Genomic DNA, 14,928 nt, shown 5'->3' with positions numbered 1-14,928 from the left:
GCTCCTCGTGACAGCACCTCCCTTTCTCAGGGACGGAGCACCCTCTGGCCTCTGGAACCTCCACATCTGGCCCTTGGACGGAATGCGGAAGATCTAAATGGTCTACCACCAGCTGTCATACACACGATCACTCAAGCCAGAGCTCCCTCTACCAGACAGCTTTATGCCCTAAAGTGTCGCTTTGTCGCAAATTGGTGTTCTTCCTAATCTGAAGATCCACAGAGGTGCGCAGTCGGGTCAGTGCTCTCTTTCCTGCAGGAGAGGCTGGATCATCCTGAGACCATGACTGGGCTACCGTCCCAAGGTTCCTACAACACCTCTAAGGGATCACGTAGTGAACCTGCAAGTGCTGCCCCGGGAGGAGGCAAACACAGCCTTAGCGTTGCTGTGTCTGGTGCGTGCGTTGTGCACCTATTTGGATCGCACGCAGAGTTTTATGGACGCCATTGCATTGGCCTACCAGACCCAGGCCGTGCCCACCCCCTTGCATGTTCGAGCACACTCTACAAGGAGTGTGTCTTCCTCATGGGCACTGGCAAATAGCACCTCTCTAGAAGATATCTGCAGCACGGCGGGCTGGGCAACCAATACCTTCGCAAAATTTTACAATCTCCGGGTTAAGCCGGTCTCGTCCCGTGTTTTGACAGGTCAGAACACGTAGAATGCGGTACAGGTGGCAGGGTGTATCGCTTACGCATTGCACCTTTCCCCTCCTCTGAGGTGAAGACATGCACTCTACTTCCCCAGTCAAGTCCACAAGTCACGGACCCTGGGTGTCCTTCCTCTCTAGCCCTCTGGCTCCAAATTCAGTGGAGGAAGTTTTTCGCCAGACCCACCGCAGACACTGACTTGCCTGTACTAGAATAGGGGCTCCACATGTTCCAATATCCCCATATCATGATGTATTTTCTGCGGTATGGTCCCCCTGTCGGCGGACCCGCATCTCCCTTGGAAAGAGTTCCCTCTGCCCCCGGTTGCTGTCTTTGTAGAGCTCCTCCCTGTCGAGGCAGGATCTACCACCGTGCCACTTCCATATGTGGCTGGTAAGCCCATGTGATGTATTTACCACATGCTAACCTCCCCTGTTGGGCAGGATGTGGTCTACGCAGGGTCTTTTCCCCCTGAAAGAATAGGATTGGAAAGGAAAGCCTTCCCAGATATGTGTTATGTCGTTAGATGGCCCCAGCTGCATTTTAACACTCTATGGATAGAAAACATAGAGAGAGAAAAGGCCACGGCTAGCACGTCCTGCTCCCATGCTAGTTACGTCACTTCCCCCCCTCAGGGATTTGGGGAACTATATAGCGTCGTTTGGGACGTTGGGAAAGGTTACTTGCTGTCTGATGCACCGGCTATTTTTGTACACAGCAGCTTGCTTGCACCTGCATCATCAGTCCACGTAACATGGTTCAGCATTGTGCCGTTTTTAGATAGGGACCCCTAGTGTCACTACATCGACACAACGTCGAGTGCGTGACAGAAGGGGAATGTTCCCTGATGGAGGGAAGGAGACTTGCCACAACACTGTACTAGCCGCTGAAATGGCCGAAACCTTACTCTCGGCTCCTCGGCTCAAAACCTGTCTGAACAGATGCACGCTTCCCTCCTATTATACCTGTATGTATGGAGGGGCATGCAAATTCTGTTAGCCAATTCTCATTTGCCTTTTCTCAAAGATAAGACGTAACCGAGGCTCTCAAGAAAGACCCCTAGTATCACTACATCTACACCATGTCTCGTTCCCTCCATCAGGGAATGAAGGTTACGACAGTAACTGAGACGTTTACTTGCTTATATATGTTTAAAACAAACTTCTAAATACCGTAGAAAGATACACTATCAATAATGTCATAAATTAACGGGGACTCAGTGCTACAATGCCACCAAACTTAACAAAAAATATCCCCAAAATTAAAAATATGCCCAGGCAATGAGTTCCCATGTTTTATTAATAATATCTGATTTAGTTACAATTACATACATTGCAATCTTCTTTTGACTTTTCACTGAATACAATTATTTTTCGCGCGCACATGTGGGCTCTACAAATCTATTAATCTGCATCAGTTCGGTACTCCCAATGTACTCCCATGTTAAATTCTATAACCGTTCACCCCTCTTGTTCAAAATAAACCGTACTAGCGGGTAACTTTCTCACTCAAGGTGCTGTACTGTACTTCCCTGCCCTGTGCTGCTATTTATTTGTTTGAAAAGCCTCACCCCATAGAGGCCAAATTGTGCAAGGGATGGATGTTATGTAAAGAAGGTATGGGAAATCAGAAAACATAATGTAACCAAATGCTACAATTTACTTAATGGTAATTTAACATATTGAGATATTGTTATTATGTTAATTAAGACTTTATTATTACAACTTTTATACAATAATACATATATAGAACAACCACTTTTAGTGTTTGAATCAATCATATATCTCACTAAACACTGTGTGAAATGTTTATTTTTGCCATATTTTATTCAGTTGGCATGTAATAATTAATAGTCTCATTCCATATCTGGATAATTGCTGCAAGGATACATTTCCTCCTCTGTGATGTTGCAGTAATTTTGTTTTCTACAGTATGTTAACTTAAAAGCCAAAACACTTAGACATACATGAATGAGAATAAACCTGAAATAGGAATGTGTTTCAGTAACAATGCACATTATGTAGTTTAGAGATGATTTAGAGACATTTAGAATGTTACAACTGACTGTTTCTATTTAAATAAATGTTATCTTCTTAAAAGTGTCTGTTTGTCCAAGAATCCTCTTGCAGTAATGTAGGTCTTTGGCATTTAGAAGCTGCTAGTTTTGGACTTTTGGAGAAAATCTTTTTGATTGATATCTTTTTGCCTATTTATAAAACCAAAATTTGACTTGCAAGTGTAAATCAACTTGGAAGATCTCAATACCTCAGTGTGGCAGGGCGGAGGGCGGGACCGGGTGTGTAGGATCACGACCCGCCCCCGCCCTGCCCTGCCACACTCAGCAAATGGGGGAAAACCCACTGTATTGTCATGGTAGCGCAACCATTTTCAATTGTTCTAATAATAAGAAAATGTTCTAGTTCATCATGGGTAAAGAACCAATTGAATCAATACCACTTAAAAAAGTTATTTCAAACCGTAATAATAATTTGCAATTAATTATATTGGCAGTATTTTTTATCAATTTAATTTTTGAACAAAAATGTCTTTGTGTTCTAAAAATGGAAGCATATACTACATACTTTCATAAAGTAACTGGTAAAAAATACTTGAGTAGTTTTTTCAGAAAACTACTTATTTGCACTTACTTGAGTCTCACTACTTTTGTACTCAAGTGAATTATTTCTTCAGTAGCAGTACTTTTACTTAAGTAAAAAAAAATAATCTACCCACCACAGGCGCCTACAAAACATTGTACTGAAAAGAATCAGTACAGAGCAATATACTGAAATGAATCAGTATTAAACATTAAACTGAAATAAATTAGTACTGAGCAATGTTTTGAAATGCATCTGTAACAAGCCAAAATGTACATTAATTAGGCACCCTCAAGTGAATCATTACTAAACATTGTATTGAAACTACTAAGTACTTCACATCGTATATCTAACAACAATGTACACGTAAAAGATAATCAAAACTACATTTGAGAAAATAAGTAACATTTATAAAATAAAATACATTTTGTTTCAAATTAAATACTTGTAAGCTGATTAAGTTAAAATATTTTTCCACTTTTTGACTGGGTAGAAAATGGAAGAAAAGTAATTTTGGGTTATTAATAATAACAAAAATTACTGGTATAATTTGAAAATGTGGTTTCTGAAACAAAAAGCCTGCAGCGTCAGTTATGTGCAGATATTCATGTGGGTGAGATTCAACTGCAGAAATAAAGATTTTCTCACACACAAAAAACATACATTTTCAATTGTTTCCCACCATAACCATTAGCTCTGATCTCACCACCCCCTCATTCAGTGGTCCACAGAGGAAAAATTAGACGGCTCTGGGGAAACAACAGCAAACACGGTGGGCCTGAGCCATATTTATGTTGGAGTCCATTGCTGCATCTCCTGCTTTAATTGACTGTGGGTAGAGTCTGCTTCACGTGAGATGAGTCCCTTTTAAAATGCTCCTTTTTACAAGAGACCATAATGAATCAGCAGTGCTGGGTAGATTACTGGTACTCATTACATTTTACATGACTAAAGTTTTAGCATGCATGCTAAATTTAGGAGGGAATTTAGGGTCTTGAAATATGTGAGCTGTTAATAATAATAATAATAATACATTTTATTTGTAATGCGCCTTTCTCAGACTCAAAGCGCTACATCATGTACAGAACAAATAGGTCACGCGTTATAGGAAATTAGCTATTAACTAAATTAAACTGTCCTTATTAAGTAATGAAATGTATAACGGAATTAGTCGCTTTCTACAACCATTATAAATTAGATAAATAACAAATAACTAGATTATTTGTCTGAATAAAATTCTCCACTATTAAAATCGTAATACAACGTCTAGTTGTATCAGCTCACAAATTCTACTGAAAGGAATTAGCTTTAATAAGTGAAATATGATTAATTCACTTATTGGAGTGATATCATTCTCATGGCTTATTGAAAATAATATCACATGTATTTAGGTACAGCATTGAAGCGAAATCTTGTAGAAACAAGGATGACATTATTTATCAAAATATACCACAGTCACGTCATCTTTGAACGAAAACTTTATTACTATTCTAAACATAAATCTAATATTACATATATATATATATATATATAATGAAACAGGTTGTTAAAAAGTGACAGAATGTGAAATAACTGATCAGTACAGTGAAGATGAACTTTATGGAGTCTGTTGACAATACCTTAAGAACCATTTATCCTTCTTTGAGTCTACATCGATTTGCTAATGGATTACCCAAATTATTTAATTAATACACCAGCACTTTGAGCACAATATTGGAGATGTACTTGCTTGTCCATGTACTGGCTTGGTTCTTGGTCGAAAGTTCGTTCTGTCGAAGTTTTGATCTCTGTGTGACCAAATTTATTGTCTGTATGATGTTAGCTGTGAAGCGAGGCCTTCTCATGGGTTTGTGAACCGTAGAGAGTGATGAGCTTTCTCGGGACATCGAGTCCCGAGCTCCCTTGGACCTCACATGGCACGTGCAGGTGCGAAAGGCCTCAAGAGGATGAAGAGACTAGACACCAGAGGCAACAGAAGAAGAGCAAAGAGAGCAGGAGAACGTGTTCTTCCTGTTTGGAACTATTTGAACTGAGATTGGCCGCATCCCCCAAAGGTGTCCTGCGCCAATTAGAAGTGACTTTTCAGAGTCACGTGGTCAACTGGGCTGTCTTTTCCGACAGTTGAGTTATGGTCCTTTGTTTAAGACTCTTAAAAATGTCCACGCTCAAAAATAGTGCATATTTAATCATGAGCTTTTATATCTTGAGAATGGTACAAGAGACATGATATTCATTTTCACCAGATTTCTCTTCATAGACCAGCGAATGCTTACAACTAAACATGACATTTTTTTATGGATGTTATATGTGTATGTAACAAAACATGAAAATCTCTGGTTACAAAATCATGCTGGTTTTACACATCATTGCATTTTACCAAGTTAAGCCTTATAGTTACCATTCTCAATAGAATGAGGTAATACATACAAAATTAAAGATTATATTTATCAATTATAGGTGATTGCACATCGCTACACACATTTTAAAGAGTTCCATCAGTCTATAATCATTAATTTGTCAGGTACAAATTTAGGTAGGATATATGTTTTCTTAACCGGAACTGTAGGTACACCAAGATCTCTCTTAAGCGTTTATTTGTCTCTTCATTTGAACTATCTTTAACACTTCTTTTTACCTGTTGTTAGTATTTGTTAATGGCAGGATAACGATATTATGACCTGAAGGTTTAGCCACTGTACAGTTGATACAATTCTTTCTAGATACGTTGTATTTGGAGGTAATGCTATGTTTGAAAGTAATGTTTTTTGATATTTTTGCAAATATGTACAATGTGCCCTTTATTGTGAGACTTCTGTCCTATGCAAGATGATGTTGTCATGTGATTTCTTGATTGGTTCTCACATGGCTATACATACATTAGCAGCTGTTCCAATGGACCATGATACGTTGGCACATCCGTCATATTGGAATGATCAGGAGCCATTTTTTAACACATGAAAGCATACGGTCTGCAACAGCAACTTTCACATTATCTGATTTTCCTTAAACATTGGACAACATTTTAGTGGTAAAAACATTTCTAATTAAACTGAATACTGGTGAAACGCTCTTATAAATAATGTTGAAAATCAGAGCACTGCCTGATGCTGGAAGCTTCAAATATATAAGAGGTGGTACTAGTGATCATAAACTCAATGGGATAAATGGGTAATAACTATAACGGAATCTAGCACCAAAAACATCCTTAATAAGTTTATTCACATAATAGATTTGTTTTTCCAAAATATAATATAGCATCAATAGTAAGGTCATATTACTGCACATAGTAAGTTGTATTTATATATAAAAGTCTGCTGAAGAGCATGTAGCTCAAAGCGTCATGTCCTTTTGTCTCTTGGTGAGCAACTTATTGATATGGGAGCAACAGTGTGCTGACTTTGATTAAAGTCTTTATTGATACATATTTTCGGGTTGTGCACCTGGATTAAAATTTTATTTGGAGGTGTGTGTTTTTACGATTTTTGACAAAGAGAATGGTGCCACAGGGCCCATATAGGACCATAATCCTACATCTAACTAAAACAAGAGACTGGACGGTTGCTTACATTGAACCTTAAACTGCATATGAATCAATGTCACAGTGGCCACATGTTTTTAAAGCTTCTACGGATTAATGTTATTTATTACTGCATATCTGTTAAATATTTTATGCTGTGTATTAGCATAATGTCTTATGGGAAAGCTCTTATCTTTCATTACACTCTGGGGGCGTGTTTGGCCGGGTGGTAAACTCTTAAGCAATAGCAATTAGCTCCCTCTATTTACTGATGTCCAGTGGCCAGTTAATCTTACAGTGTTTATTCATATGGTCTGTCCATCAGCTGATTATAGACTTTACCTTTTAACTGTTCCTGGAAGAGCAGATTGAGAGGGATTACTGACGACAGAATTAATAGTAATTTATGAGCTCTGCGTGGACTTCTTGAAGCCTTTTAGCATAAGCTAAAGCCTATGGCTTTTTGTGTGACGCAGCCGGCATCATTGAAACAGTAGTCTAAATGGCTAAATGTCTGGGCCACATATTATCTTATTCTGGCTGAGAAATGCCCACTTAGACAGAATGAGAGCATCTGATCGACAAAGGTGATTCTAGGGACTCTGGGGGCCCTAGGCAAAAGGAAAAAAAGCGGTGGTCTGCGGTATCCTTTGCTATTTACGTTTGCGCCATTGCCTGATCTGCATAATTTATTTTGTAAATCAGGTGCTAAACAAGTATGTAAAAAAACTGTTCTTTTAACAGGCGCAATTCATTGTTAGTGACAATCCAGTCTTTTCTAAAGAATATTTTATTAAATATGACACCCCACAAATTTTTCTCTAAATGCACACATTTTTGGTCTACAGTTTCTAATGGATGTTGTTTATTAAAGCCTCACAATAATAAAAAGACAAGAGCAGGCTTTAATGGGCATGTGTGTCTTTATTACATGTTTAAGTCCATAACTCTAATTTTGATTTTACTTGTCAGATTTGTAGGCCTATTCCTGATGTAAATTAAGGAATTACTCTCACTGTAACATTTATATCATAAAACAGTGGTGAAATATCAAAGCTGGAGATTACGACTTTCTAATGATGTAGCTATATTTTGTCACGATTAAATAAGAATTGTGTGGAGAATAACATGCAGTGAATGTCAACAATAATCATCACGACTCACACAGCCTTTTACAATCTTTTCGTGAGAAGGGATCCCAGATTAGTACGTCGGATGTCCTCTTCTTGATGCTTGCATCACCTCTTGAATTTGATCTTAGCTAAAGGGATGGGGGCCCATTGGGTTCTTTTAAATGCAATAATTACTATTAATTTAACATCAAATAGTGTTAAAGATGTCCTTTCTCCATCATTTTATCACTGACAGGGAAGCTGTCAGAGAATTTTTTATTTACTGAGATAACAGTAGATGGCCGAAGTTGACAACGATGGCTCTGGGATGGATGAGGCTTCCACATCGTTGGCCGTGACATGCGTTGGCATTGGCTTGTTGGCCGTGGCAGGTGTGGGCGTTGGCTATGGCAGGCATGGGTGTTGGCTCGTTGGCCGTGACATGCGTGGGCTTTGGCACGTTTGCCGTGGGAGGCTTGGAGGGATGAGCCGTGGAAGGCTGGGGGGCAACCACTGTGGGAGTAGATTTAATCCCCTCTTCCTCCACACCCACAGTGCAAGGCGAGCCGCTAATTCACAGAGCCGCTCCCTCTTCCACGAACTCGAGGAGCTTCCAGTGAGGATCCGCTGGAGGCATTAGCTCCTTAAGTGCACTACTTAGACCCGCCCTGAAGAAAACCACCAAAGAGTGGTCTGGACAATAAAGTGATCCCACCTGGACGGTCCCCTTGCTCAAGGAGGAGAATTCAGACAGCCGCTACATCCATCTTTGGTCAGTCTTTTCTGTGACGAGGCAGACGAACAATGAGGATCTAAATGCAGCTTTATTAACAAAAGAATAAACAAACTAATTCAGAATAAAATGCAAACCAAAACACGGGGAACCAAGCACAGAGCATAATAACATACATGCAAAGACTGACAAACTAACCAGGGGAAACAAGGACTTGAATACATCAGGGAATGAGGACAACAGATGCTTCAGCAAATAATCCAACACTTTGAGAACAATGTTCCCCAAAGACAAATTTGAAGGATTCTAGGCATTTCTCCCTCTACACAGTCCACAATGTAGTTAAAAGATTCAAGGAATCTGGTCAAATCTCTGTGCATAAAGGGCAAGACGAAAACCACTTCTGAATGTGCATGAGCTCTGATCCCTCAGACGTCACAGGCTTAAACGTCATTCATCTGTAATGGACATCATGAACATGGACTTGGGATAACTTTAATAAACCTTTGTTAGTCAACACCATTCACCGCTGCATCCACAGATGCAATTTAAGACTTTACTCTGCAAAGCAGAAGCACTACATCAAGACTGTCCAGAAGCGCTGCCGAATTCTCTGGGCTCGGTCTCATCTTAGATGGAAAGTAGAACAGTGGAACTGTGTTTCTTGGCCTGAAGTATCCACATTTCAAAAGGTTTTTGAAAAACAGTCATCAATTTATCCAAGCCAAAGAGGAAAGGGACCATCCAAGCTGTCATTAGAGTCAGGTCCAAAAGCCAGTGTCTGTATGGGCCAGGGGTGTGTCAGTGCCCATGGCATGGGTAACTCACACATCTGTGAGAACACCATAAATGCCATCCAGCACTGTCTTTTCCAGGGACATCCCTGCAATTTCAAGCAAGACAATTTCAAACCACATACTGCCCGGATTACAAGTGCATGGCTGTGTAAGCAGAGAGTGTGGGTGCTAGATTGGCCTGCCTGCAGTTGAAGGCCCTGTACAATTGTGCAGCTAAAGACCTACATAATGGATGAATGAGGGACAATTCCACTTTCTAAACTTAACAAACTTGTGTCTTCAGTCCCAAAATGGTTAATAAGTGTTATTAGAAGAAATGGTTAAGTTCCACAGCGGTGAACACTCGACTGTCCCAATGTTTTTGGAGCGTGTTGCAATCATTTAATTTGAATATTCTGTACATCAAAGAAACTATGAAACTCACAGGGTAAAACATCATATAATGTGTAGTTGTAGAGATTTCAATATTGCAAAGAGTGATTATAGTTTACAAATCACTCATTTTTGTTTTTATTAGCATTTTCATACTGTCCCAACTTTTTAGGAATTGGGGTTATAGTTAAAGACAACTAATACCTAATATAAAGTGGGATAAATCTCACAATGTAAAAAAAAAAATATTGCCTTTAAACTTCATTATAAAACGTAATAAAACTCATTGGCTTCATTATATGCTAAATAATATCTCTCGCTCTCACTGTTTCTATTTAAATTTTTTATTAAATCAAATAGGACCAGGACATTTTCTTGACAGGCTTCATGAGAGTCACCCTTATGTTTTCCCTTGACAATAACAGTGGCAATGTTCTATATCTTTTCTGTAGCCTAAGCTGTAATGTACAGTATGACCCTAAACAGAGATTGACTTATAAAACTAAAAAGAACCTAAGGGTAACTTACTGGAGTAAAAAGTTTGACAACTAGCCACAGTTTTTCCTAAATGGCAGAGCATTACAGAAACAGACAGAGAGAAACAGAAAAATGGTGTGAGTTAATAATTTGTCCAGTATTGCATGCTGGTAAATAATTCTATTGAGTAATTCTTTCTCCCAGGGCTCAGTCACATTGACTCTAGAGATGCTAAATAACAAGGTAGTGTCACTACCTCATGAATTTGCAATGATATTACACCCTTGTTGGCATCAGCGTTTGCATCCAAAACAGCCACAATTGTGCAATACTACCATACCATTACCTCCAATGAAGCTTTGTGCTAACTATATGTCCAAATTACTTTCTCTTGCACAGGGTTTCTGTGAATCATAACAACTGGCTGGCCACTAATATGAGATTGGGGAAATGTGAAACAGTGTCAGGCTTTGCTATTATTGATTTTCTGAGTTGTCTCTGAGCAGATAAATGCAACAAAATTTTAAGGTTTAGTGCAGAAATATTACTGAAACAGAAAAGTTAGTAAATCTCTCGATTTGTCTTGTCATTGCTAATTGCTTCTTAGCACACCTGTAGCCTAATTTTTGCTGCTGTTGTTGTTGTTGTTGAAAAGTTAGCAAATTGTCTCAAGGAAAGATTTGACCTCAGGGAACTGGGTTGGATATCGAGCAGAAGTTCTCTGAATTAGTCTCAGCTAATCTGATATTCTTGCCAGTGTTGCTCAGCTATCACAACAACAAATCTTTCATTTGTGTCTGTAAGAATCTTAGCTCACACTCCTCCACAGAGGAAAGTGTCTGTTTATGAGCGACTTCGCTACAAGTTGGAGAGTAGACCCTTGTAAAAAAAAGTACTGTACTTGTACCATGCGTATGGTACTACTATAAAGAACTATGCTGGACAGTGTTGTGACAGATAGTAATACCACAGGTATCTTGGTATTTATATAGTGCAAACCTTTGTTGTCATAAATACCATGGTACTGAATGATTACTATTCATGCACAATGGTATTTACATTGTATTACAAAGTATACCATGGTATTACCATGATGCATGTCTAAAATATCATGATATTACCATGGTATTTAAGGTATTTTGATGCATATCACGGTACTGAATAGTTACCATGATTCACAAATACCGTGGTATATCATATACGTGGTATTCCAAGGTACTTCATAGAATACCATGCTATTACTATAATACATTTCCACAAACCATGATAGTAGCATGATACTTTGATACATTCAGTACAATGGTATTGAATGGTTACCAAATTCTTGTACAATTGTATTACCAGCATAAATGTCCAAAATATCATGATATTACTAGACTATTTTGATATGTGACATGGTGTTGAACGGTTATCTTGTTCACATACTGTGGTATTTACATGGTATTCCAATGTACAGTGCTTCCGGAAAGTATTCATAGCGCTTTTCTTTTTCCACATTTTGTTATGTTACAGCCTTATTTCAAAATGGATTAAATTAATTATTTTCCTCAAAATTCTACAAACAATACCCCATACCCCAACAATGTGAAAGAAATTTGTTTGAAATCTTTGCAAATGTTTTAAATATAAAAACCGAATTATTAATCACATGTACATAAGTATTCACAGCCTTTGCCATGACATTCAAAATTGAGCTCAGGTGCATCCTGTTTCCACTGATCATCCTTGAGAGGTTTATAGTCCACCTGTGGTAAATTCAGTTGATTGGACATGATTTGGAAGGCACACACCTGTCTATTTAAGGTCCCACAGTTAACAGTGCGTGTCAGAGCACAAACCAAGCCATGAAGTCCAAGGAATGGTCTATAGACCGCCGATGAGCACAGTGGCCTCCATCATCCATAAATGGAAGAAGTTTGGAACCCCCAGGACTCTTTCTAGAGCTGGTCACCCGGCCAAACTGAGCGATCGGGGGAGAAGGGCCTTAGTCAGGGAGGTGACCAAGAACCTGATGATCACTCTGACAGAGCTCCTTTGTTTCTCTGTGGAGAGAGGAATACCTTCCAGAAGAACAACCATCTCTGTAGCACTCCACCAATAAGGCCTGTATGGTAGAGTGGCCAGACGGAAGCCTCCTCAGTAAAAGGCACATGACAGCCTGCCTGGAGTTTGCCAAAAGGCACCTGAAGGACTCTCAGACCATGAGAAACAAAATTCTCTGGTCTGATGAAACAAAGATTGAACTCTTTGGCCTGAATGGCAAGTGTCATGTCTGGAGGAAACCAGGCACCGCTCATCACCTGGACAATACCATCCCTACAGTGAAGCATAGTGGTGGCAGCATCATGCTGTGTGGATGTTTTTCAGTGGCAGGAACTGGGAGACTAGTCAGGATCGAGGGAATGATGAATGCAGCAATGTATAGAGACAACCTTGATGAAAACCAGCTCCAGAGCACTCTGGACCTCAGACTGGGGTGAAGGTTCATCTTCCAACAGGACAATGACCCTAAGCATACAGCCAAGATAACAAAGGAGTGGCTACGGGACAACTCTGTGAATGTCCTTGAGAGGCCCAGCCAGAGCCCAGACTTGAACCCTATTGAACATCTGTGGAGAGATCTGAAAATGGCTGTGCACCGACGCTCCCCATCCAACCTGATGGAGCCCAGAAATAGGTGTGCCAAGCTTGTAGCTTGGCTGTAATTGGTGCCAAAGGTGCTTCAACAAAGTTCTGAGCAAAGGCTGTGAATACTTATGTACATGTGATTTTCTTTTTGTTTTTTATTTTTAATAAATTTGTAAAGATTTCAGACAAACTTCTTTCACGTTGTCATTATGGGATATTGTTTGTAGGATTTTGAGGAAAATAATTAATTTAATCCATTTTGGAATATAACAAAATGTGGAAAAAGTGAAGCACTGTGAATAATTTCCGGATGCACTGTACGTCAAAGAATATCATGGTATATAAACCATGATAGAACCATGGTACTGAATGATACACCATAATTATTGTACCATGGTGTTTACATAGTCCATGTCCAAAATATAATGGTAATGCCTTAGTGGTTTTTAGTGGAGTGTTTTTAGAGGTGTTACTTTGGCGTGTTATAACAACATTGTGATAATCATCTCGGATCAGAGATTTGGAGTTTAGCTGAGGATGGTGGACAAAATATTTTGAATTGTGATATTTTTTTTATACAAAAAATAAATAAATAAATAAAATTTCTGGATAGATACTTTGCATAGCCCACCTGCAGTGTGAAACTGAGGTTGGCCTTTGGAGGATAATTCTGTTTAATTCTGATAATTTTGCAGTCAAGCCTACAAACTGCAACATGCAAATGTTGTTCCTTTACAACAGCAGAAGTTGAAGGATGTAAACATTGACATGTGTACAAATAAATCTAAAGTGGCATCTGTCACGTCAAGCCTCAACATCTCTTGACAACAACCCTTTTTGGCCCCATACTGATTCGATGGAGCTTGTTTATGCCAGTGGAGAGACATAATGTAGATACAAGCTTGGGGAAATTTAATTTGTTGCTTGGTTTCTTGCTCTGTCTCAGTGAACTCCTGTCTTGGGCAACATCAATTGCTTATCATGAATTGTTCAGATCCCTAAAAATCCCTCAGCGGATGGGGAGATATTTATAGTTGCTTGAACTTATATAACACCTATCACTTATGCTGGCAGATCTGAAAAACAAGGGGAATGTGAATTTTTAGCTCACTAGATATAAATCTGTCACACACACAAGCTCATTCATGCAAATGCTTAATCGCTGCCGTCACTCTATGCGTCGTCATGTCCATTCCTATCGTACCAGGATACACACACATGTGCGCACACACAACCACACGTTGTGTCAGGATGTTCCAGGATGTTCCATGACCTTACCCTTCTTTCTTCCTCCACCTTCTTCCCATCCATCCCTCCATTTTTGCTGTTCTTATCAGAGAGCTCTTTGTCCCAGGCAGATAGAGAGGAGACAGGCCAGCTCTCAGTTTCTCTCTCTCTCTCTCTCTCTCTCTTTCTCATCCTCATCCTCATCTTCCCTCTTCCTGCTGCTCTGTTCCTCTCCATTTGACTAGAGCCAAGGTAAGGGCACTGCCGGCCACTCTCTGTCTGGGTACCGTGGACCAATTCAGGACACACTTGTCATATTTTATTACATTTTGTGTCAGAAATTGACTTTTCTCTGCAGGATGCACACATTTTTAAGGTTGTACAGCACCCTAGTCTATTAGAAAAGTGATATAGTGGTTTTGAAAAAAAAAAGAGGAACAGACTCTTAAATATGGTGACTTGCACGTATTGTAGTGAGAATAAAAAATCATTTTTGAAAATACATTTTTAGAATTTAAAAATGTCATGTTATGATAATAATAATAATAATAATAATAATAATAATAATTTTGCATTTAAGGCAAGTCTTTTTTTGTTGTTGGGGTCATGCAGTTCACGGCCAGTTTAATACATTTCAGTGTTTTATTTTAAGTACAATTTTATTTTTTTAGTACATAAAACTATTCTCATTATATGTTGGGTAATACTTAATGTCCAATGTAAACCACATTCTTCGCTCTCTCTTGCTCTCACACACATTCTCCAAGCTTGAGCAGGAAACATGCTTCCTTACAGATTGAACAGGATCTAAGCTTAAT

Source organism: Xyrauchen texanus, chromosome 26 (genome assembly GCF_025860055.1).
Source record: "Xyrauchen texanus isolate HMW12.3.18 chromosome 26, RBS_HiC_50CHRs, whole genome shotgun sequence".
In the NCBI taxonomy this organism is placed as follows: Eukaryota; Metazoa; Chordata; class Actinopteri; order Cypriniformes; family Catostomidae; genus Xyrauchen; species Xyrauchen texanus.
The sequence above is the reverse complement of the archived record's forward strand: the minus strand, read 5'-3'. Positions refer to the sequence as shown.